The 4,738-nt window shown below is 35.5% G+C and overlaps 1 non-coding gene across 1 annotated transcript; it reads right to left on the reverse strand.

Moving 5' to 3' along the window:
- Window positions 1–1,500: 1,500 nt before the first annotated feature.
- LOC116812321 (U6 spliceosomal RNA) lies at window positions 1,501–1,603 on the reverse strand. The gene has a single exon (XR_004370631.1). It is a non-coding gene; the product is annotated as a U6 spliceosomal RNA (small nuclear RNA).
- Between the last annotated feature and the right edge of the window lie 3,135 nt (window positions 1,604–4,738).

Consider the following 4,738-nt stretch of genomic DNA (forward strand, 5'->3'; position numbering starts at 1 on the left):
AGGGAACACTTCCAGCTTTTGCTCATTCGTATGATATTGGCTGTGGGTTTGTCATAAATAGCTCTTATTATTTTGAAATACATCCATTAGTACCTAGTGTTTTAAGAGTTTTTAACACGAAGGGATGTGGAATTTTATCAAAGTCATTTTCTACATCTATTGAGATAATCATTTGGCTTTGTTGTTGGTTCTGCTTATGTGATGGATTATTATTTTTTTTGATTTGCATATGTTGAACCAGCCTTGCACTTCAGAGATGAAGCCAACTTGATCATGGTGGATAAGGTGTTTGATGTGCTGCTGGATTTGGGTTGCCAGTATTTTACTGAGGATTTTTGCATCGATGTTCATCAGGGATAATGTCCTGAAGCTTTCTTTCTTTGTTGTGTCTCTTCCCGGTTGTTGTATCAGGATGATGCTGGCTTCATAAAATGAGTTTGGGAGGAGTCCCTCGTTTTCAATTGCTGGAATAGTTTCAGAAGGAATGATACTGTCTCCTCTTTGTATTTTTGGTTGAATTCAACTGCAAAGCCATTTGGTGCTGGGATTTTTTGGGTTGGTAGGCTATTAATTACTGCCTCAATTTCAGGACTTATTATTGGTCTATTCAGGGGTTGGAATTCTCCCTGCTTTAGCCTTGGGAGGATGTATGTGTCCAGGAATTTATCCATTTCTGCTCGATTTTCCAGTTTATTTGCATAGAAGTGTTTATAGTGTTTTCTTATGGTAGTTTGTATTTCTGTGGCATCAGTGGTGATATCCCCTTTATCATTTTTTATTGTGTCTATTTTATTCTTCTCTCTTTCCTTCTTTATTTGTGTATCTAGTGATCTACTTTGTCAACTTTTTTTCAAAAAAAATAGCTCCTGTATTTATTGATGTTTTTGGAGGTTTTTTTATTGTCTCTGTCTCCTTCAGTTCTTCTCTGATCTTAGTTATTTCTTATTTTCTGCTAGCTTTTTGATTAGTTTTTTTTTCTGCTGTAACTCTTTTAATTGTGATGTTAGGATATTAATTTGAGATATTTCAAGGTTTCTGATGCAGGCATTTAGTGCTATAAATTTTGCTCTTAACACTGCCTTAGCCGTGTCTTTGAGATTCTGGTACATTGTCTCTGTATTCTTGTTCATTTCAAAGAACTTCTTGATTTCTGCCTTAATTTGATTATTTGCCCTGGAGTAATTTAGGAGCAGAGTTTTCAGTTTTCATGTAATTGTGTTGTTTTGAGTGAGTTTCTTAATTCTGAGTTCTAATTCGATTGCCCTGTGGTCTGAGAGACTGTTATAATTTCCCTTATTTTGCATTTGCTGAGGAGTGTTTTACTTCCAATTATGCACAAGATTTTATAATTAGTGCCATGTGGCACTGAGAATAATATATATTCTGTTGATTTGGGGCAGAGAGTTCTGTAGATGTCTACTAGGTCCACTTGATCCAGAGCTGATTTCAAGTCCTGAATAGCCTTGTTAATTTTCTATCTCATTGATCTGTCAAATACTGAAAAGTATTGAATGCTTCATGAATGTGCATATCATCTTTGTGCTGGGATCATACTAAGTTTTCCTGTATCACTCCAATTTTAGTATATATGCTGCTAAAGCAAGAACTACCTTCCATTTATAAACAATCAAAATAAGACACAATACTTAGAAACACTGATTTTGAGTATTTAACACAAATCATTACAGGACAGATATTCTCCAGGGAGAAATAAACCAAGCCAAACAAACATCAAGTAAATCCTACATTGACTCCAGCGTTTTGCCTGGAGGTGATGAAGGATAATATTAATTCAAAACAGTGATAATTTAAGGGTGGAAAATTGAATCTTTAAATCATCCACTAAAAATAGTATTGCTTCATACCTACTAGCTTCCCAAACTAGTAGCTGCAAACAACACAGCAAACCATCTCACAATTTCTACAGCTTGAAGAACCTGAACTCAGTTTGGCTGGGTTTTCTGCCTCATGATTTCTTGTAGAATACAAACAAATTTTAACTCAGGTGTATGATTTCAAAGGAAGGCTCATTAATTCTGGGTTCATTTTTTAAGGGCTATAGCACTCAGGGCCTCCCTTCCTACCTGATTTTTGACAGGAGGCCACTTTGCTGGCCTTTCCAATATGGTATCTTTCATTTGTTTTATTAAAGCATACAAGTTGAGAAGGTGACAGACAATGTTCTATTGAAATTGGAAGCACATATAATCCAGAAAGAGGCAGATATCTACACAAAGTTTTTGTTTTGTTTTGTTTTCATTTTGGGTTTTTATTTTTTTGCTTTTGTTTGTTTGTTTGTTTGTTTTTTGGTTTTTTGAGATGGAGTCCCTGTCTCCCAGGCTGGAGTACAGTGGTGCAATCTTAGCTCACTACAAACTCCATCTCCCAAGTTTAAATGACTCTCTTGCCTCAGCCTCCTGAGAAGCTGAGATTATAGGCATGTGCCACCATGCCTGGCTAATTTTTGTATTTTAAGATGAGATGAGTTTTCATCATGGGGGTAAGGCTGGCCTGGAACTCTTGAACTCAATTAATCCACCTGCCTAGGCCTCCCAAAGTGATAAGATTACAGGCATGAGCCACCATGGCCAGCCATCTACAACATATTTTGCTTTCTGAAAAATTCAGTGCTGTTAGAATAATCTTCTCAATAATTGGCAGGATATCAATTTGAAGGACTCATGTAGTCCCATTTAGTGCTATGCACACAAAAAAACACAAAACAACAGAAACAAAAGCATATGATTCCAAGTATTGATTATGTAAATCTAGCTGTGGAACAGAAAATAAATTTTTAGAAGGTATTAGCAGGAGGAGTTCTTTTTGGCATTAGAGTAAGTAGGAGTTTTTCAAAGAAGATGAAAATGTGTTTCATCGTAATTTAATCAGAGAATTAGTAAGTTGTACTTACTTAAACTCCAAATATTCTGTTCTTCAAAAGGTGCCATGACAAGAATAAAAGTTTATACCCCGCAGAGCATGTGCACCTGTAATCCCAGCTACTCTGGAGGCTGAGGTGGGAAACATGAGCCCAAGAGTTCGAGACCAGCCTGGGAAACATAGTGAGATCCTGCCTCCAAAAAGAAAAAAGCTTTATAGATGTGATGAATATATTCTACAAGAATTTGTGTTTTATGTCCAAAATATATAATGGATTCCAAAGGAAAATGTGTGAATAATTTACTAGCTTTTTAAAAAAGCATATCTAATTTCCCAATAAACTTAATAAAAATGTCTAGCAACAAGAGAAGGGATATAAACCACCATGATATAGCAGTAAATACTCACTTGAACTAAACAAAACAAAACTCACAAAACAGGTCAGAATGTGTGTCTCCTGAACTAGCACATAAAACTTTATGCTGGCTGGGCACAGTGACTCATACCTATAATCACAGCACTTTGGGATGCTTAGGTGGGAGGATCACTTGAAACCAGGAATTCCATACCAGCTTGGACAGCATAGTGAGACCCAGACACTACAAAAACTAAAAAACTAGCTGTGCCTGTGGTGAGCACTTGTATTCCCATGACTTTGGAAGCTGAGTTGGGAGGATCACTTGAGCCCCGTTGTTCTATACTGCAGTGAGCTATGACCACACCACTGTACTCCAGCCTAGGTGACAGAGCAAGATCCTCCCTATAAAAGCAAAAGCAAAAACAAAACCAAAATATCTTAAAGCTGAATGAGTAAATTCCCTAGCACCTGGAATTTTCACTCCAATATATGTGCCCAAGAAAACATTGTACACAGTAAACCTACTGGCACACATACAATACAGTTCATGATAGCATTTTGTTAATAATCACTACATGGAAACAATCAAGGTAACCATCAACAAAAGATCCATAAAGAGATTTTGGGAAAGCTACATAGCAAGAAAAATGAATGCGTCAGTGCCAAGTGAGACAGTATGATAAATTTGGTGAACACAATGTTGAATAAAACACTTAGGCAGAGTTGCAAAAGCGCATAGTATAGATTTCCATCATTCTATACCTGGATTTGCATAGTGCTTTTCCAGCATCCTGATGTGGTGGCAGCTCACTGAGCTGTATTCATATGATTTGTGTACTTCTCTGTCTGCATATTGTAATTCAATAAAGTGAGTATATTTAAAAATGAATCAATGCTGCATCAATATTCCCAGGGACTTGTCAGGCTGGATGAAACTAGAATTACATGATGATGAAACCATCAAAAGAAATAATTATCTAGTGGATATTTCTGCTTGTATATCTACTTCAGTCAGAACTTGGGACACATCAGAGAGAAGTTCTTGAGAAACTCCATGATAAAATAACTGTGAATTATTTAGAAAGCAAGCTTACAATTGTAATACTATACCTTTACTTCCATGAAACTCTTCTTTTGACCTACACTAAACAAAAAAAAAGGTTTGTGAGTCATTATACCTCTTTCCATTTCCTTTCACTTCACAATGATTCAATCTTTTCTAAAATGTGATTTTGTTACCAAAAGCAATGGAAAAAAAAGTTAAGTAACTGTATAATTCTTTTTGAAATTTTTGCAGATTTCTTTAGAAGAACTTACAATGGATCTTCCGAATATATTCTATTCCTCTAAATTTTATTTGAATAAGGAAAACATTACCATTTTATTTTACAATCCCTATTGAAAGCATTTAGAATAAAGTCATATGTTCACTTCTAAATATTTTCATTCATATTCAGAGTTGTCATTTTAAATTACAACTAGAATATTTACCTGTGCTAT

Source organism: Hylobates moloch, unplaced genomic scaffold (assembly GCF_009828535.3).
Source record: "Hylobates moloch isolate HMO894 unplaced genomic scaffold, HMol_V3 SCAFFOLD_25, whole genome shotgun sequence".
Lineage (NCBI taxonomy): Eukaryota > Metazoa > Chordata > Mammalia > Primates > Hylobatidae > Hylobates > Hylobates moloch.